This window comes from Manduca sexta, chromosome 22, assembly GCF_014839805.1.
Source record: "Manduca sexta isolate Smith_Timp_Sample1 chromosome 22, JHU_Msex_v1.0, whole genome shotgun sequence".
NCBI lineage: Eukaryota > Metazoa > Arthropoda > Insecta > Lepidoptera > Sphingidae > Manduca > Manduca sexta.
In genome coordinates this window covers 4,847,407-4,869,900 of record NC_051136.1, presented here as the reverse complement: position 1 = coordinate 4,869,900, position 22,494 = coordinate 4,847,407, and the positions used below count along the sequence as shown (strand labels likewise).

At 34.8% G+C, this 22,494-nt stretch overlaps 1 protein-coding gene and 1 pseudogene across 1 annotated transcript in view; one reads left to right on the top strand and one right to left on the bottom strand.

Annotated features, from left to right (window-relative positions):
• LOC115445699 (probable phospholipid-transporting ATPase VD) overlaps positions 1-22,494 on the top strand; it is a 94,645-nt gene that overhangs the window by 14,604 nt on the left and 57,547 nt on the right. The gene's annotated exons all lie outside the window — the stretch shown is intronic.
• Positions 1,597-2,814, bottom strand: LOC119190144 (annotated as a pseudogene).

Genomic DNA, 22,494 nt, shown 5'->3' with positions numbered 1-22,494 from the left:
CGCCTCAGAGCGCTGCCGTACCGCGCATGCAGTACAACGACGCCACCAAGGCAGTCAATGGACCTACTTAATGATATTTAATTATTATCTTTTCTCCTCAGCAATCTTTATGTAACAGTTGGCAGTCATTCAGGCAAAATCATCGTAGTGGAAGCGATAGGCGGCAACTTGCAAGGTATGATAACGCTAAAATCACGAGTGGAAGCATCAGTCCTCTGTTACCATGAGGAACCCGTGACGTCACCGTGTGGCGTCGTCGGCACCGACGGAACTATAGTGTGCTTCACTCTCGAAAACTGCATAGAATTGTGGAGAATCAACATAGCATCTATGATATGAAAAAGCAAGGCTACGTGCCTAAACGGAATCGTTTATGTCGCCGCGTACGACGGAAACATACGATGCATTGATATACTGGTAGGTGTGATATCTATAGTACTGATAATGAGTTCTTTATCTATGTATACACGACTCATATTCTAATAGCACACTCAAAATGATTCTTGAAACATGTGACCCAAAACTATAAAAAGGTAGACGGGCGCTTTTAGACGGACACAATACAAGTCGGCGACCAGGCGATATCAGCGGATTTAGTGCTAGCTAAAAATGAATATGTATTACTAGGTACATTGTCTGGCGTCTGTGCTAGCATATAAAAACTAACACCATAGCCTGGCGAGGAACATTGAGCAGCCCAGTGTTCGCAAGCCCCGTCCTTTACGACAGCGACAAATACGTTGTGTTCGCTGAGGTAAATGGTGAAATACATTGCAGGACAGTTGAGAAAGGCATTAAGGTAAGGACTTGTGTCAGTACGTTTTACTGTTAAACTCTATTAAAACTAACACTTCACGCCTTTCATCCTGGAAGGGTAGGCAGAGGTGCAACTAGGGCACCCATGTTTCGCAATATGTTTCATCTCTGAACTGACTTCTCCAGTGTACTCCACACCATGTGGCTTGGTGACAAACTAATATTAGCTGCTTCTAATAATGGAAAACTTTGTGTCATTGATTCTGAAAATGGTGCTGTACTGGCTGAGCATCATCTACCAAATGAAACATTTTCATCACCAGCAGTTTATGGTGATTATATATTTATTGGATGCAGAAATGATCATCTGTATTCATTGAAATATGTGTTAAATACGTAACAAAGGCCTTCTATGTGTGAAATTATAGTGGCATAAATTATTTATTTATTTAAGCATAATTAAATTACAGATGTGACTTCTAAATAAATTTATATCTATACCAATCTAACAGTTGTTATTCAATAAGTAAAAACAGATGGTTTCATATGATTGGTGTTAACCACAAATAAAACAAGTGTATCATATAATGTAACTTTATTTATGATCTTATATAGATATAGTGAGCATTCATATCAGAATTTTGACGAGTTACAAACATGATATGATTACAGGATCAAATAATGTACCAAAATGGAATGCATGTCATTTGATACAGTTAACCTAACACCTCACTGCAGATCATCTTGTAGCATTGTATACTTACAAATAATAAAAGCAATCATTAAATTGACAAATAAATCCTTTAAATAACAATCTTATACTTTTGAAATATTTTTGGTAATATAAAAAAAAATACAATCACTTACTGGAACTGTTTGGAGCATTTGCACAATACAATACACCTAAGCTCTTACAAATCGGTACCCAAAATCCCTAATGAATGTATAGTTTGTTGCCTGAACAGTTCTTAAACAAATAGTTAAAACTAACAAGCAATGTACATCTGAAATGGGCGTTCACTGATCTTCCTCTCCCAGCTCTACTTTCACTTTAGAGCAAATCAATTGGCTCATAATAGTCCGATATAGATATAAACTTCTGCCTAATGGGTCCAAGGAGATCTAGACCAGGCTTGATCTCAGATTCAGGATCATTGGTTTCTACAGTGGTGGACCATAGCAATAAACCAGCCCTTTGCAGCTACCTGATGTATGACACAACAGACACATAGATGTCAAAATGCCTTCCCACCTGCTTTTGCGGGATGATGATTTGAGTGGACAATGCATCCTTGGTATTAGCAATTGGATGGTCTAATAGGCAAATGCATCGGATAACCTGGCCTTTCTTGTGGACACGTTCAGGCACATAGCTAGGGTCACAATACACCTGCTTGCATTTAGCCACCTCGTTTCCAGAGCGAACTCCTACAACTTTTCCATCTTCAGACAGCACTATCTCATCAATGGGCTTGTCCAACATGTAACCGCCATAACCGCCATAAATAGCAGACGAGCAAAGCCTTGGGGCAATTCACCTAACCCATACATGGGGTACAAGTAGGGGACTTACCATACTTGGCTAGAGTCTGAGTACAGTTTGATGCGACGAATGGTTTGGATGGCAGGCTGCTGCAGTAGCCATCATCTAGGTATAGGGCAAGAGCGTGGCCGGTAAAGTCCTGCGTGTTCCTGTCGAGGCCGAAACTTGTCGTACAGCGACTGCATGTTCGCTGCTGGGGTCGAAATCCTTCCAGGTCTTGGCATCCTCCTCCTGGAAGTCTTGCACGTAGATGAGGAAGTTGCGGAAACGCCTCTTTTCGAACATACCCATAAGGTCCGAAGCGAGCGCCTCCTTCTGGTCGACCGGCACCTTTGAGATCTTACCACCTTTGTATACGTAGCTGCCCTCTATTGACTTGAACTCCAACTCGCCCGTATGGATGAGCAGTTTCACCAGTAAGCCATTGGCCATCAAAAACTTGGGAATCAAATCGACGTTCACCAGTCGCGACCTCGACCGTAAGTTTCATCGGGTGCCGGAGCGTTGAACTTTGGGAAATGTCAAAATGTCGGAAAGAATATGTCCGCCATGGATGACGTCGACTGCGAATGAATGGCAAAAACACAGACTACATAGAAAACGAATGGAATTGACCGAATAATATTTTAATTCTAATTGCCAACTATAAAATATTTCAGTTGATACGCTACATCATTGCTAACAATAAAAAAGTATATTTCATCAATATTAAATAATAATATGCTAAAATCAACTTTATCAACTAATAAAAAATAAACTAGTTATCTATTTAAATTTTGTCGACAAATACACTTACAACATACTAAACCAAAAATCTGCATATATCCAAACACAATAATTTGACATATTCGATAGTGATGCGTAAACGAAATCCAGTTACATTTTTAAATGAAAATTAGAGCAACTGTACCGTGCGGTTACAAAAAACTTTAGTATTAGATACTAGTTACAAATTAAAAAATCGGTGCCTAATTTAAGTTGAATATTATTTTCATATATTTGTACTTGGATTCATTTGTTATGCTACAATTTTGCAATTTTACAAATTCTATTTATTTTTATCGCAAAACGAGGATCATCCGTTTTGGCGAATGTGAATATACATATTTACTTTGCTATTTTTATTAAATTATATTACTTAATTATATATTTTTAAATGACAATAATATTGTTACTTTGTTATAAAAACCTTTTCAAAAAGAAAAAAACTGAATAATATGGAGCATTGTTTGATGAAGCTTTGTTATAAATAAAAAAAATAGTACATACTGTAAATAGTATGTCTATTATAAAAAAAATATGTACCTAAAATACGTTTTATAAATTTACCGTTTATGGTCCTGTTTAGTCATTATTGATAGAAAAAGTTAATTTTCATTTTCGCATGTTATGTGCAGTTCCCATCACTATTGCCTCGCCTCCCCGCACCTGACTTACCCTGTGCTTGTGTCAAATCAAGCAAGTGTCAGTCGCTCGTCTAGTTGTTTTTGAGTTGAGTTTTATTCTCTTTTGTGCACACATCGAATGTTTGCACCGTGGCGACCAAATAATACTAGTTTTATTTGTTTCGGCAGTCATAAAAATGCATATCACACATGTATTATTTAAATTTGCGTCCTCATTTAGTTTTTTGAGACTATGAACGTCAGTAATGTGTAAATCCGTGAACAGATGACTTCTAACCATATGTTTCGAATCGTAAGGCACGTTATGCACAAATCGCCAGCATCAAACACGGTACACGAACACGGTGCAGTGACACAGTTTTAAATGAAAGGGAAAACCGGGTTGATCGCCGTTCAGATGTATAAAAATGTCCACAGAAGGAAGTGGAGACTCCCTCGACGGTGCCATGTCTTCCAGGGGCACCGGAGCAGACGTATTTTTCCGAAAGCAAAAGGACATTCGAGATCTATAAGCCATGGTGGCACGCCAATGTTGGCCGGGAATCCTGGGGCGGCACGGCCGGCGCTCAAGTCTGCGCTACGCGGCCACCAGCGCGCGCTCTCGCACGGACAAATTGGCGAGGGCGGGCGGCCCAGCTCCGGCCCCGGGCACAGCCGCACGGGCAGCCGCACAGACTTCATCCTGCCGCCGGGACACCGCGAGCCACCGCCGGCCAGCGCTCAGCCGCGCCTGGGCTCGGTCCGCGTGCACCACTCGCGACAGGCCTCGCGCTCCGATTCCATCTACACTATCCGGCGCGCGTCAGTGGTGGGTCCCTGGCGCCGTGCCGCTTTCTGGCTGCTGCGTCGACCGCAGCCCACCGTCGACAATCGCCACCTCATAGTGATCCCCAACCACTTGGTGCCCGATAAAACGCCGCCTAAGGATCACCCCAATGGACACAGGTGTAACAATAAAATCAGGACTACAAAATACACCCTGCTGTCGTTTCTACCCAAGAATCTGTTTGAGCAGTTCCACAGGATTGCAAATGTGTACTTTATATTCATAGTTCTGTTGAACTGGGTGCCGGCGATCAGTGCGTTTGGCAAGGAGGTGGCCATGTTGCCCGCCTTGTTTGTGTTGGGTGTGACCGCTATTAAGGATCTGTTTGAGGACCGCCGACACATGTCTGACAAGAGGATCAACAACTCATTCTGTAGAGTTTATAAAAAGTAAGTGCACTTTGATTTTATTTCTATCAGTATTGAGATAAGAGTTACATTGTCACTGCTCCCAATATATGTTTATCTTGTATTGCGCTCACAGTGACACACTATTGATAACTGTGTAATTGTACACATGAGGCCAACAAGTGTTTTAGGAGGATTGCTAGGTGATTACATATTGTACAATTGGTATGGATGCAACAAAAAATGTATAAAAATATATTGCTCAATATGTGGTGTGTTTACATATTATTGCTTGTTGTCAGAGTTGCACAAGTTTATTGCACTTACAACAATAGCAAATATTACATAAACCACCTCATGACAACTTAAATGAGGCTATGCTAATAGAACATACAAATATGTGATACATGTGCGCTTACAATCTATATTTGTAATACATGACAAAGTAGGTTTTACAATATTACTCAAAATATTTTAAAGAAACAATCTTATAAACCAACAGTTTAGGTTTAGAAGTCATTTCTTATGAAACAACCATAGGAAATATTACAAAGAAATAATTTTATTAAAATATATATTGTCCATTATACAAAGAGTGAATAATGTTATAAAATAATTTCAAATGCCATTTTTAATACAAATGTATGTAAAATGTGTCCATTATAAAATGTTATTAATCAAGATTCTTTCACACAATTCACTATTCAACATTACTATCTTTATATGACATGTTGCAACTAACAAGTACTCCAAATAACAGCAGTAACCTACTTGCATCACAACATTATGACAAAATGAATTCATTGGTCTTTGATTAAAAAATGAATCATACAAATAGGTCACATAGCAAATTATAATCTCAACAATACAAAGGTAAATAAATGTATAAATACATGCACATATAAGATTTTTAACCCTTTTACTTATCCTTAATTCATGGAAATATAAATAAAATTATTTTAGGTTCCTTACAATATTCATATTATAATAAGTATTAACTATAATTTATGTTTATTATTATTGGTTGTTTTATTATTTAATAATGTAAAAATTATTTCATATAATAAGTTACTGCACAAGGCTGACTGGATAAACAAAATTACTCTTAATTAAAAAAAAAAGTAAACACTCTTGATACATTGGATTTAAGTTGCCTTTCATTGATGTTAAGATAATAAATACCCCAATTGTTCATGGTGTAATCCAACTGTAATTTCACAATATATTATCTCATATTATATTTGAGTGCACTTAATTTAATATGTGTATAACATGATCTTGTTATTAATAATGTGTCTTTACATTGAATTTGTTTTAATAATGCAATCACAAAGTAAAAATCATGTTCAAACTTTGAGTATTCTGTATTGGTAACGGCAAGTGAAAGGGGCATAGTTAATTTATTCATAAAGACCCAAAACAGGAGTTGGTCAGTTACCAAAACTGAAAAATACTACAATTATATGTGATAGTGTTTTAAATTTTATGTGTGGATGGAAGAATATTTTATTGTAAAGTGTAAATTTAATATATTGAATGGACTAGTTAGAATTGCAATATCATGAATAATGATTCATAGTTTAAAGTTCTATAGCGACCAATCAGAATAAACTATTCATTGTACCGATCATATTATATTTTAATTTATATTCGGGGTCTATCTGTAGAAATATATCGGATTTTGTTTTTATTATTATTCAATGTAAATTATTAGGACTGCTAAAGCTAGTTACACCATGAGCCCTTATGTAAAAGAATCGACACCCCAACGTCTTGTTTCGGCGAACGTTTGCGTGTTACATCTAATTAATTCTTAATACAATTAGGCGATATTGCTGTAAGCTACCATTTCCCAAATAGGAAGGAATATTGGCTAGGTCCTGAAGAATAGGACAATACATCTATCAACTAAATTGACGAACAGGAAAATAAACCCAAATTCTTGTTGAACACTCCTTGTATCTAATTAAGTATAAAAATTACTTCATGACTGCCAAGAATTATTTCCAGAATTTGAATTCTTTTTTGATGGGTCGCGGTCCGGTCACGCCACAGGATGTCCACTGAACATCACCCTCTAATGCGATATATTCTTTTTTAAAACCGACGTGGTGACGTATCAAAATATACGTTAATTCTTGTTTGCAAACTAGTTTTCATTTTTATGAGCAGTTCTGCTGAATCGGCCAGACTTGTCACATCTGCATAACGGAATCGGCTGTAGTGTCGTTTCGAGATAAAACACGGCGACATAATACGTAGATGATGTTATACATAACACACGACACACCTATGCTCATATTTGTGAAGTTAAAATGAATAGTTACTTTTAGCTATAGTGATTATAATAAATTAGTGTAAATGCATCCATTCAATAAAAAAAAAAAACAAATATATCGCTGTTATACACAATATATTTATACCAGGAGTTACCTATAGATATCTACATATGTATTGAAATGTTCGGCCTAAATTTAGAAGTAGGTACGTAATGCATATTGATCTCTTATAAGTCGGGAACGATAAAAGCCTAAGTATAAATTATACTGCTGCTAATTACTTTAATTCAGGAAAAATAACATTCGAGTTTTACAAAATAAAATATCTAACTGAATTAATTACATTTTCATCATAATATCTCATAACGAAATAAATGTATAAATCGGATAATAAGGATTAATCAAAGAGGAAAAGCGCAAGCGTTTAGTTTCTACAAAAATTATAACATATTTGCCTAAATATAGTAAAATATTCACAAAAAAGAATGAACTAAAATAATTACAATAACTAGATAAAGCGTCGATTTCTACACTATTATTGCACTTTTATTTTTAGAAACACACTGAAAAAACATATTATTAACATAACCGCATCGCTCTCGAAATTCTAGAATCTAAATATAAATATGGATAAAGGTAGTTGATGTTATTTATTTAGAGATTCAAAATTTAAAGTTTATAATTTATTGTTTTGGAAATAAAAATATTTTGAGGATATAGCTCGAACTTTCTAACGCCAGTTGTCTATAAAGAATTCCAATCTGGATATTCGATACGATCACAAAATAAACTAATTCAATAAATCATTTGTAAGCATTTCAAAAACATTTTTTCTGATTGTTCCATTTTCGCAACACAAGCACTAAAACCTTTTTAAATATAAATAAAAGACAGCATTACTAACTATAACTACTAATGTGGTTCCGAGTTCCAATTATTGTAACGAATTAAATGCCGATGATTTTAATCTCTAATATGAATAATACTTTATCAACAGCTGTATGACGGCAACATAAATCCACTTGTTATGGCGGTATGGCTATAAAAAAATTACAGACGATTATTTCGCAATTATAATACAACGCAATATCAGTTATGATTACACAACGTATATATACTGCAAGCGTAACTTAAGTTACACTCACTAAGATCTCGCTTACATTACATTCCAATGGAATTTTAGCTTAACGAAGTTTACGTAAAAGTCAATCTAAAAATAATAAATTACGTAAGAAGTCCAGCTCTCAGTGGTTGAAATTGCTTATTCGAAGGTTTAAGTGACTTGAGACCCGGCTGCCTGGCTTGCCCAGGAACCCGGTAATTTTATGGTATTAGCTATTCGGGGGAAGCCTACGATAAAAGTTTGAAACTCCAGCTAACTCGAAACTAAATATGCTTTCGATAGTCAATCAAAATGCCTAATTAAGGTTAAGAATCCGGAATCCTTCGATAAGACTAAAGAAATGTATTTCCTCCTACTGGCATGGCGGTAACAGCAGCGTTCTTCTATTTTTCGTCAATCCTTTCGACAAAAACGCATTCGTCTTCTGCCAATTTGTAAGGCTATTTTAGACCAATAGTATTGAAATTATTTTTGACTTTCAAATTTAGCTTAACTTTCCAAAAGATATTATCGCATAATTTTAAGTTTCTAGGTCTTTAAGTACCGAACTAGATATTAACGAAGATTCTGCACGTAATTGCAAAACTTAAACAACATGGAATACCTCTCATACGCATGAAATTTTATGATAGTATGTTGAACACCAAATAAATCTTGGTATTACTGAAGTTGGAAACAAGAAACATTCAAAACCTTAGGAAATTCAGGTAGTTAATAAAGACAACCGCTCAGAAGGTGAACAAGGAATTAGCGTAAAGGACAACTTGCGTAACAATTATCTAGAGCTAGGTTGGACAGGAAGCGTTATCAAGTATCGATATTGATGACTCACTGATGATGACATTCATGGGTAGAAGGAGCCCACGATATTCGCTTTCAGTCATAAGTACCACCTTTGCATAGATAAGATAGCGTTCTCGCTAAACGGTAGTAATCTACGCGTGACGGTTTCAAGTAAATATTCGTTATCTGTATTTTTCAATGTTATATTTATGTGATTTATAATTGAAAATAATTCTGTCCGCTACTCTGGCAAATAGACATAAATTTACTTAATGTAGCTCTTTTCCTCTTACTTATATTAAAAACAATTCGAATTCAGAATATGTAATTCGTGTCAGACATCGAATTTCACTTGGTCGAAAAGCGCTAAAGATCCAGAACGATGCTCGCCGTGGGTTTTTACACGGCAGGAAAACGTGCGATAGTTTAGAGTGCGGACCGGTATTCCTTGGCCGTATGTCGTTCTCGGAACCGGCAACCGACGCACGCTTTGTTCTCTAGTTTACAGGCCCCACAGAGGAGCGTGGAAGGGCTGACACAGTCAGCTGCCCAACGGGGTCGTGTTCCCACACGTGAGTCAAGTTCAAAACTGCATGACGTGTGGTTCTTTGAATAAAGACATGTGCTGTTTAAGTGAAAAAGCGGTGGGGATCTTTGTAATAATGTTCAAAACGGGTTATTGCATTTACCACCAATCCTTTTAACATATAACTCAGCTAATTCATCATCGATTTTATTGTATTTACTGCCATTTTTGTTTTGATTGCGACACGCCTATTTCTGAAAGCCGTGGCTAACGCATGCCCATTTACGATAGCTAAAAGTAATTACCATCCAGTTCCGCTTGCCATGTGCGCGGGTTTCCCCACATTTGCCGCGGAAGTCCAATGACGATCGAACGAGTTTTGAGAAACTGCCCAGGTTTAGAATTTGCGGGAACTAAACACATTGCAGCCACTAAACGGTTGTTTGTGGTTGTAAATGAGATATAAACGTAAATTACATTTATAGTTTAAATTGCTTAGGAAATTGCTCGTTGATTTTTAGTCAAGACTTTATTTGTAAATTAACAAGTAAAAATAAATTAATAAAAATACACAATATAATGCATATATTTCGTGTTGAAACACTATAGCAAACTTTCATAGAAGTTAAATCCTTTGTGAACTTTCACACGTTTCGCAATGCTTTAATACGTTTTTTCACGTGGGACGCATTCGACTAACATTTCAGGACATGCTAATTGCTACGGCTTTTAAAACTACACCAACCCACAGCTTCATTAAGTAGTGTTTTTACGTGTTCCAAAATAATTTAATGTGTTCTCATAAACGCCACTCCTCTCCTCGAAAAACTTATTTACTTCAACTAATAACATGGCATTGACCGTACTGCTAGTTACTCATACTTTCCATTCGTTTTATATTTGCTTACTTCAGACGCCCTTACGAAATTATCATTAAGTAAGAACAAGACTGTGTTTGAGTAAATTATTGCACGACCGATGCTAGTATTCGCCTTTGTTTTTCCATTATGTTAGAAGTGTTATTCAACAGGTAGACCTTTTTCAGTAATATTTCTATGTGCCATTAATTTTATCTTTTGGCCCAAATAACACCACACTTCTACATTCCCTGTTCCTTTCCTTCAAATGTTAGAACTTCAATTATTCCATTTGGAATTGTGGAAGTTCTTTAACTTATCGTTATGTGTCTCATTTGGTCGTCTGCGGGCTTCTATAAACAATGATTTTCGTTTCAAAAAAATTACTAACTCAAGAATATGCACTTCATATAGACTGGTTAATAAGAAATTATTAAAAACAAGCGACGTAATCTTATTTCCTAATCGAGTTTTCATCATTGTTTATATGCACATTAAATATTTACTTTCTTGGAGTCTGTATCTAATTAACATTATGGAACGTTACTTGCTTGAAGTCTAAATTATATCGATAATGTTGAATATTGTTATATATATGCACCATTATTTCTAACCTAGCTTCACGATCCCTAAAAATACCATACAAATACTCTTCGAAAATTGTTAATTTCTATTAGTTCATTATTGTGTAAAAGAAAGCATTAAATGAACCCAAAGACATTGCTAGATATATCATTCAATAAATAAACAACATTGCCGCATATCGAATTTTGTTGATTTAATATTTGATAAAGTGTTCCGTGATTCATGTGCCTTTACGTGAAGACTTCCTCGGTACAAGGAAATGATATAAAATAAATAAAGCGACCAAATTGGATAGTAATGTTTGATTAGTTATACGTGTAGGGATCGATTGTAGTGAAATATTTCGTAGGCGTATCGGTAAACAGGCTTGTCCTCGAACTTTAAGTAGCCGCGCTCACGTCGCCACTGCCCGCTCGTTTTCTGTGATTTCAATTGATTAGGTCGACTGACGACAAAGAAGGTCGATTTACAGACCAAATAGCCACCACTCAAATGTGCATTTATGATGATACTAAGTAGTTGTGTTTACCCGTCTCTTGCATATTTAAAGAGATCGGTCTCCTTACGTTAGTCCGTAACATGTCTAGTGGAATATTGCGAAATGGAAAACTCGCCAGCCAATACAAATGGACCGCCAGCATCCGAATTGGGTCACGCGGCTGCTTGTGACTTATATAAATGTTGTGGGGGAAATAAGGAAACGGTCGTCTATTTAGCGCGTTGCATATTGATCTGTGTTTTTAATCAGAGAATTCCTAATTGTTTTGAGTAATTCGCTTTCTCTTGAATAACAGCTTGAGATTTATCTTCACCGTAATGCATTCTTGCATCAAGCTTTCATTCCTTCTTGGCACTTAAAAAATATCACTGCGTAATTAATTACTATATTTTGCGAGAGTTGTTTGTTGTCTTGCAGCTCAATGACGAATTCGTCTGTAACAAAAGGTGTGCCTAATTACATTAATTTGTTTCGTAATAAAGATAATGAGTGATGAAAGCGTTTTGATACCGTTTTTGGCGGTTTACAAATACTCAAATATTTAAACCTATTATTTAACTGCAGTGGTTCTAAGTTGAAAACTCGAAATAAAATTGTGCCATAGTAATTTCTTCGAATTCCTACATCATCAGCATTTGTTGCGGGAGTTTGTTTAAACAATAGCTTTATTTTTATTAATTTAATTAATAATATTTTTAATAAACATAACAGCTCGTGCACAATATTTCTTTATTCGTGAGCGTTGATTCAAACCAGTGATTACGACTTAGTTGTATGGATGCTTCGTACTATATACACCACACGAAACAAATAAATTTCTAATTTGCGTCACCATTTTTTATTCACCAATTAGAATATTATATTGATCAGTCATTAAGCTAAATACAAGTAGATAATTCATAAGTCGATTTTAAATTACTGATAATTTCAAATACGATATTGCAAATGCGACGACATACCTTGCAAAAATAAGTTCCTAAAACTTTAAAAAATGTATTATCATATTGTTTATTTTTTAAATTTAGATCTCATTTAAACGTAGTAATCTTTCTTTTTGGCACGTTATATTGTTAAATATTTTTGCGAATGTTTTATAAACGTTAAAGATAAAGTTTCGCGATCTCTGCCTTTGAATATTTCACAATAACTAACGACGTTAAAAGGCATGTTAGCGCAGTATGTAATCAGAATTGATTTATTCAAGGCAATAATTGGGCCACATTAGAGCCATTCATTCATAAATATGTCCATTACAGAGGCACGGTGATTACGAGCATGAATATTGAATGAGACTGAATTGAACGAACATGGACAATTCTAGTGCATTCGACATGGGTTTATTAACAATCGACATTTGCAGTCGTTGTTTCATTGAACAATTTCACCGGTGACATAATCCGTTAGTTAATTAAACGCTTTTGGACAGTTCCGTGTGTCGAAACGTCCAGAATCTGGCGTCAGGTTTGCGTGAAGTGGGTCATTGGTCAAGGTTCGTGTGTCAATCAGTCCCCTACACAACGCAATGTCAACGGCGTTTGTTATGCCGAAGGGTTTAGTCAAATATTTATCATCTTCCCTTGTTTGTGGAGGAGGTTTTTAATTATTCAGGGATTCGGTGAGTGCCGGTGTGAACTTATATACTCGTTATAACACTATATACTTTAACTGCAATTTTGAATTTACGTATGTTTAACGACAGATCACTTAATTCATCGTTTTATTATTCCTAAAGACTGGCTTGTTAGTTCTTTGTGTCTGAGCCATAAATACGATACAATATTTGCCTACATAAGTATTTGAATATATTTAAACTCTAAAAGAAATTTGTGTCGCAGTTTGATTACTTATAACGGTGACAGTTACCAGAAAAACTTGTGTCGCCTCGCACTTTTTATTGAAACCACACGTTTCTTTTACGGCAAACGAAAAACCTAGTAGACCAGATAGTCGATTTGTTGGAAACATATTGATTATCAAAAATAGAAGGAATTGCAGTTCAATGCCGCAAGACAAATATGCTTTTGTCTCTGCGACTTGAGACTGCTTGATGGGGGAATGAATTTTTAAACCAGTGCGAGTGTGTACCTATAATTTACAAGCTACCTTTAGTACTTGCATGTATCGTTTTGATTTATCGTCTGTCATTTTATACACGTTTATTATTAAATTTTATAGTTTTGCACGTAAAGAAATGATAAACCCGTAAAACAAACTCATCACATATTGCATTTTTATAGTTTCGCGTCTTATTTGTAAGCAAGAAATCTTGCAAGGACAAAGAACGTGATAGCTGTATTTAATTTTATTATTAGAATAACAATTAACAAGTAAGAACTTGGCAACAATACTTATTGGCGACAATAAAAACCGCAATGCATATAAAAACTAAGTAACTTCAGGGCTATATTACTAGCAACGTAGTATGCGGAATAGGATTTAGCATTCTAGTTAGCCGTTGTCGCGGTGACTAAGAGATTTTACAAAGCTACACTCAAGGTTCGGTGAAACGTTGCACGAATGAGTGAAATTCGATTACTCATACACTCATTCATAATCTGACTATATAAAATGTGTTGAACAAATTTCTCTATGAGGTGCAATTTTTTTTTCTGTATACATATACAAATAAACCAACGGTAAATAATATAGTATGTGCTTTGAAATAGATTTACCTACCATATTTTACCGTTTTATATTTACATGGATTAAAGTATAGAGATTTAAGCGATTATTTTGACTTAAAGTCGTTAAAATTTAGCCAGAAATTTGGCTGTAAAAATTCAATCAATCCGTCAGTTCTTGTTGGCTCTGTACTCAGTTTCGACTTGAATAACACGAAAGGTCAATTTAAAAGAGCATCGAGTCAACAATCTCAAGTACCCAGCAATATGAATTAATATAAATATACAACTTCATGCCCCTGTGTCAATAACCACTAATTCTTTTGTTTGTTTCATAAAACTGGATATCTTTTATACATATAATAAAATTGTAACACGCCAACGTCTGAACATTATAGATATTAAAGAAAACTAATAAGGGGGTCTTTATTGGAGCAAAACAAGTTTTTAGATTTTTTTGTTTGTACACACATGACGCAAAAACTATTGTATGGAATTGAATGCAGTTTTCTCCGATATATTGCTGGAGGTCTAACTTAAAATATAGGCTCCATTTTATCCCGGGAAAATATTAAAAGGGACTTGAATCCTAGGAAAAATTTCACTTGGGCGGAACCGCGGTTTAAAGTGTAATTGCACTAGGTGAGTAAGGAAAAACGTTTTAGTAAATAAAGAAGTCCACGTACGTACGTCGCGATGCATACTTTTTTTTTCCTTTTACATAAAACAAATATTAGCCAGCTCTGAGTTCTTGTTTATGTTTTCCTGTTTTAGTATTTTATCAAATATATCCATGCTTATATTATAAATGCGAAAGTAACTGGCAGTCCGTCTTTCTGCCGGTTACGTTATCATGGCTGAACCAACTAAACCGATTTTGATGTAATTTTATATGGAGATAGTTTGACATAATGGGAAGGACATGGTTTATTTTTATCCCGAGAACATGTATGTATAGCGGGACTTATATCCCGCAAAACTTTTTCTCGCGGACGCAGCCGCAAGCATTAGCTAGTTTGATAATAAAATCAAGTTCAACACCTACGATTCAAGTTGGCAGTATCAATAACAGAATTGTTGTGAAAAACAAATATTAAAAATATTACGTAACATTAAAATAATGTAGTACCGAGGAAAAACAATCCAACCTCACGATGATTAATATAATTATGTGACCTTTAAATACCTGTCGAGCAAATCTAAATGTTATTGCAGTAAAAACACGCAAAATTTGTAGAGAATTTGAATAACTAGTTACACTTATCATTCATAAGGATACACGTGTTTAGGGTTTACGATAACGAAGTTATTGTTAGCTCCGATAACTGTTGAATAACTCGAATAAAATAAATATTCACTCGTATTGGTTTCTACCACCTAGTAAGTGTTCTGGTTAGCTATGACCTAATACGGATGATGGATCTTTAGAGCATCTTCTGTATCTAGAAAGGCGATATTACCTTGGCCACGGAATATCCAAGCTGCTCGTTCCATACATCCTCTATAGATTTCTGTTATATTAAACCGTTTTATGTGAATAGTAATTGCTTGATCTGCATATTTTATAATAAAAAGATTGGTCCGCAAGCGAGAATTAGCGATAACTAATCACTTATGACTGTTCGTTTTTCCTGTTAGTGAATTATGCTAATCAGTCACGCTTTTTGGTTTATCAAAAGTCTTTTTATCAATAATATAACAATTGGCTTACTAGATCGTTGTCTTGATATCTTTAAATAATCCGGTGAACTGATACTAAACAGAAAAACCCAAATATCACTTTGCCCGACCAGGGATTCGAACCCAGGACTGCCGTACAGCGCATGCATTACAACTATGCCACCGAAGCAGTATTCTCTCTGTATTCTCATTAATCAGTAACAATAAGAATAAATTAACATTAGAAGTGACCAATAGCTATAAAATATCGCTGAAACGTTCCACTCGGCTCGTTATCTCAGAATTAAATCTTATCGCCGTGAAGTTCTGATATCACTCAGATGTACAACGAAGATTATCGGCATGTCGTTTATAGATTTCCTAATAGATACTTCAACCAGCTTGTAAATCATAAAAGTTGTGAAAAATTCAACATCTCGCTTTCCACGTCTTTCGCTCTTAATAAGAGGGAAAGTCTCTCGAAAGAGTCTATCAAGTTGTCTTTTCCACCAAGCAGCAATGTTTATGTTCCCTTCATGCATACTGGTTTGTTAAGGATACATTTGACCTAAACATAAGGATTTGTGTTTTTTGGGGTCTTCTCGAGGTACATTCATTGAAGTTTAATGCGTAAACTACAATTTACTAGAATCCACGTATGAATAAGGAAAACTTGTTTCATGGAATATATGAAATGTTTTACGGGGTTAGGGCAATTGTCAATAAACAACAATGAATTGTTTTAATAAATTGTTCGAAAAGACAATGAAATATTAGCAAGTTTGGGAGTATGTTGTCTTCATAAATCATCAGCTTTGGTAGAGTAGTTAGTTGTGAAACGGAGAGCAGATGTAAAAAAAATATTATAAAGTAAATTGCGTTAAGCCGTTCATAATACTATGACAGACTTTTGTACATAAATATTTCAAATAAAATTTACGTAGTTGTTGAGTATTGTTCCTGACTGATACAGAATGTAGGGCATTTGTAAAAATTTCCAAAAGTAGTAAAGTATATGAGCGATCAATTTGAATGATGTGTATGGTGAACGTAAATCTTCGATGAGCTCACACGTTTGACGCACGTCATTGCCAATATCCACCGTTCTGCAATAAACACATTTTATGAGGCGATTCGGCGAGAACGGAGTATTCTGCGGTAATATCGTTTTTAATAGTCGTCAACGTTTATTATTTACCGCATTTATAAGGGTTTTTTCCATAAATGATTGATACAATTAAAGAACTAATACGCTTATGTCCCGAGTATAGGAGGAACAAACACACATAATCCATGCACAATAAGAATGGGATGCAACCTTGTCAAAGTAGTAGTACCCGTAGAAGAAGCGTTCTAAATAGTCTGAATTGTAATTAATAAATTAAGTGTTCTTGGTCATTTAAATTTATTGTTATGTAAACCTAAAAAGAGGTGGTGATTTCAGCAAAAATTATACTCCCACACAATATACACGTGTAAGAGTACGCCTACTTGTATTACGTAATTATAGCTATATAAAATCCGATTTATTTAATTTGTATCTCTCGAGCATCAACGCTAGTAGCCGACGCTACCGACCGGGGTCGGTTCCGAAAGGCCCCATATTCACGCGAATTATACTCAACAACATATTTGCAACGCCATAGTATGACGAATAGCGAGTATATAATCTCTAACTATACAGTTTAACCAAGCCTACACTAAAGTGAAAAGATTAAAGCCTAACCTTGGAAGTGGTTTGGAACTTGGAACAGGTTTTTGTACATAACAACCTAACATAATTATTAAAATAAAATTTGAAATCAAAATAAGCAAAAATTAAATAGAAAAGTTTTATTAAGTAACTTGAAAATATGAAGCCTTTGTTTACACAATATTGCGTTATTTAAAAATAAATACTAGGAGAAAGTTGTCATGTAGTCGCTTTCCTCAACATGTAATTACATTTCGGCGAAACACAACGATATATTGTCAGTTGTAACGCTATACAGCAAACAATGATACAGCACCTGCGCCAGTTGTTCAAACTTCAACATCGGACGTAGTGCGTGTCGTGACATTTTTGCAGGAAAAGTGGTGGTTTATGATTTACGGCGGATGCCGTGAATACGACACTTGCGTTTATAATCAATCCTTAATTAAAGACATTCATAAGCCTTCTATTTTTCATATAAAAACATTTTAAATTCATTCAGTTCCGTTTATCTAGTACTACTAAAAATATACTGCTACATTCTCATTTGGCAATGGGTGCAGGCTATCATAATCACCAATTCAGCATTGTATCTACATCTGGTTCTAAGTGCCTAAAACGATCATCGGCCGCTGAATAATAGTAATAATATATCTCATTGTTTATTACTACTCCTTTTTCCATGGGTCATACGGTCGCTACGTTTTTTACCATTAAAAAGTCGGTCACGTCAGCAACCAGTTTTGTATTACCGATTAAAATAGTCTCATGTTTATTAATGGTATTAAAATTTGCTGAATAATTACCATAAGTTACACTGGTCATGGGACTACTGCTAGTTCAATGGACAAATTTAACAATTCGTTTTGTGAATTAACATTTTATTGTATTAATTTTCGAATTACGAAATAGTATGTTAGATTCTAAAATACTATTTGGTAATTCGGAAATTGATACAATAAAGTGTTAATTCATAAATCTCTTAATTAAATTTTGAAATAGATTTGCTTGTAATAAAGAAGATAAAGAAACCGTCGTATTTCTCCAAATTTTAGAAGAATGCGACGGTGTTTCTTATTTTCTTTATTGCACTACAAGCAAATCTATATTAAAATAGACACACAGCAGTCCACAATCCACATACATATAGCACTAGTCGATGCCTTTACGTTTACTTCATGCTCTACTGTGTTTTATTCTATATTTTCCTGATACACTTTCCATCACTTCACCTTACTTGTATAATTTGAAGACAGTGTGTCGCCTCTATTTCCCAAATGTTTGAAACAAACATTCTTCCATTTATAAGTACATTGCATATTTTATGGGTTCTAAAACATTTCAAGTTTTATTTACATAATTCACATCTGACTATTTATTGTAATCTAAAATAAATGGGTCTAATATCGCCAGAGGTTTCAGTTATATTCAGCGGCGAATGGCAATCCACAAGCGATATTGCCTTTAGAGCCAAGGATAGAGACATATCAACAGGTTTGACCGTTACTGCATTTGAAAGCGGGGCGCCCGGCGGCGATATTTTGGACCATGTTTGGATCCATCACTTCGCTCCTATCGGGGTCGTCGAAGACATTGGAATATTAATAGAGTATCCTACTAAAATAGAATTACATTTAAAACGTTTTTATTGCAAAGTTTATTTATTGTTGGAGATTTCTTGCCTTATGTAGGTAAAAAATATCTATAGCTCCAAAGATTTTTATTGATAAGAACAACTTCCGAGAAGACATCGGGGAAATGTAACTTGTAAAGAATTCGACGCGTTTGTTTGCGTAATATTAATATTTCCTTTATTGATTCAAGAGTTCAAAATATAACACATAACAAACGACTTACGAATTCTTGAGCAATTAACTAACCGCAGAAATATAGTTCATATATAATTTACCGTTGAATGATTAAAATTCCCATAACATTAACTACTATGAATGAATGCGAACCATATTTCAAACCAATATACTCTGCATATTAACACGTTGAAAACAACCTATTCTCCTGTCAAAATTCAACAATATTTGACGACAACAATTTCCAATCCCGCGATGTTTGGTATGGCGCCGCGCCAACTGATACACGGCTAGTAAAATAAATAGTTTGTTGCATATAATCGCTTTCACAAAAATACACATTTTTACGTTGATTAAATGTTTGATTTGAGCAATCGAAACTGTTTAGCGTTAAAGTGGATTTACAGAAATAATTCGCACGTGGTCACGAGTGCTGGCGTGCATCGATACGAAGTTTTAATCGTATTAGAGTTCGTCTACCGCGTGAACCGATGACTTGTACGAAATTAAATTACAAATGCATGCACCGTAGAGTGTAAGTGAATAACAATTGATCAGTGTAATGCCCCGCCAGCCACTGACATTTCTTTCTGACGTTTTCTGCGAATCGGTGATATTGTCTAATGTAATAAGAATGTTTTGTTATTGGGATTGCAATGTCTCCCCTAACTAGATATAGCAAAACTCAGTTTTTTAAAACAGTAATTTAAGACTATTATAAAAACCTAGCTAGTTTTATGCGAAGTCGGAACAGTATGTCAAACTCATGAGAGTATAGTAGTTAAATTGGTTACGTAAATCCTGGCACCCGTAGTGCCTTAATTATATTTTGACGCATAAACCGCAATATCTGATGGCCTTGACTTTAAATGAAAATGAGGAAACATGAAACAGGTATCACATTTAATAATGAACTTCACGCAAATTTGGAGAAGGTCATGCCAAGCCTCAACAAAATATACTATACTTGACTAGGTAATATTAATGGAAAATACCGTAATTGTCTGTGCTCCACTTCTCTTTTTAATATATTTACGAACTACCAACTGACAATAGTGAAATACTCAATTCCACTACCTAAATATCAAAGAAATTGACTTAAGCTGCCGATGGCTACAAATTTTTTGATATCAGTATAAACGATTATATTTTAATGATGAGCCACCATTATAACTACAACTTATTTCGAACAAGCATCATTAGTAATTATTTAAAATATTAGGGTTTCAACTGACCAAGACAACGAACGACTGTTCATTGTTGATGCTCAATAGAATAATATTTTCTAACATTGTAATTGAATCAGACGTAGAAACGAATTATGCCTGCCGTATGATGGCACAGTACAAAGTAATAAAGATAGGTTAAATTAAAAATATTATTATTAATCTTAAGTTTATTTGATCCTAAGTCATAGTCATTTATTAATGCATCTTTGTCTACCATCAACATGGTGTTATCAATTCATCAAACGTAATAAGCGACAACAAAAGCTTTTCACAAATGAATTTCGTCTTTGTTTATCGTTATCTTGATTACAGTCGTATTTGAAATACCGCAATACGGCCATCGACACCTATGAGTTTCATATTAAACGTGTCACGGGAACGGGACTCCCTGCAGTGTGCGGGACGCGGGACGTGAGCAAAAGTAGTAATTTAATTATAATTACAATTCCTGCCTATGACCACGTCACTATTGACCTGATGTCAGCTACTGCAGGGCACACAACTGTAGTATTTGTAGTAAAACTAAGTTAGATCAATGGCCAATTTAGTATTACCAGTTAAAATTTACTACGAATATTTTGGTCTACGGATCCCATACTTGCATTTGCAATGCATATTATACACATTAATATTATTCAAAAAACTATAAATTAGCTAAAAACTTTCTATTAAAATAGAAAATTCTTACGATTAGAAAAGGTAGTTTTAAAAAATACCCGGAGACCGTGCCTCAAATTGATCAAATAAGTTTTGAGATTGCCAAGTGGTTTGCTGTAATAAATTATTATAGCAGTTTGTCTACTTGGTTTATTTTGATCTCGATTTGCATTGCAAAAGTCTTTAACAATTTTTTGTCGGTACTTAATTAATTTAGTGTTGCAAGGTATTTGGGGGCAAAAAATATGGTCGCTATTTTGTATTTAGTAATCACCAATAAATAATAAATTTCTACAAATATCAATTTGAAAATATTTAAATCTGTTTACTGAGACAATATTGTAACGACTCACATAAATAAAAATGAAATACATGGACTATTATGACTAATAATTTGGTGCAAGAATATTAAAAGAAGAATCAACAAACTCTAATGGGTTTCTTATCGCTATTAGTGATTTCTTGACGACAAGGTTTCTATTTTTTTAGTAGCATGACTATCATTAATAATCAATACCTTTATGATGATATAGATTGTTATCTTAAATCTTAATAATTACTATATCCGTTTTTTTATATAATTCTATTGGCTTGAACTAAGTTGAGTCAACTAAGTAAAGGAAAAGATTTGTGTTTACACCAACTATAAAATATATTAGCTCACGTAATACAGATACACGTATCAATATTCAATGCCCTCTCAAGATCTAAAAATGGACACAGTATTCAATACCAAATTGCTCCGTAATAACAAGTAAAGATGTAAGTATTCGCACGTCCATACAAGTATGTGTTGCAGAAATATTGTGAGAATACACAGTGATTAGCGGATACGAGCGAGTAGAAACAATTAGCGCTTTTGCCTTTGAATAATTAGTGTCGATATTACCACACAACAGGAAATATCGACGTCAGTCTAACAAATAAACTTGATAACCAACACGTTAGTGTTTGTCCGAAGCATAGCGTTTCTGTAGTGGAAGACGCAGGTGTTTCTGAATATTCTTACTTATTCTAATTGAGTGACGTAACAATATTGTCAATATGTATTCGTCGTATTGGATTTTAGTCAATAATGGTGAATATATTGACTGAAATTTAAAGATCTTGCTTGGCAATGTCATTGTTTTACAAAGTCCGTCGTTGGTCAATATATAAAATTACTTGACATGTTTTCTTAGGGATGGTGATAGGTATCTTGCATGGATATACCACCGCCAAACGTCATTTTTCAAGCGTTATTTTGCTGACTAGTTTGGTAGTTTCGTCATTCATTTCTATAACAGAATTTGACTGG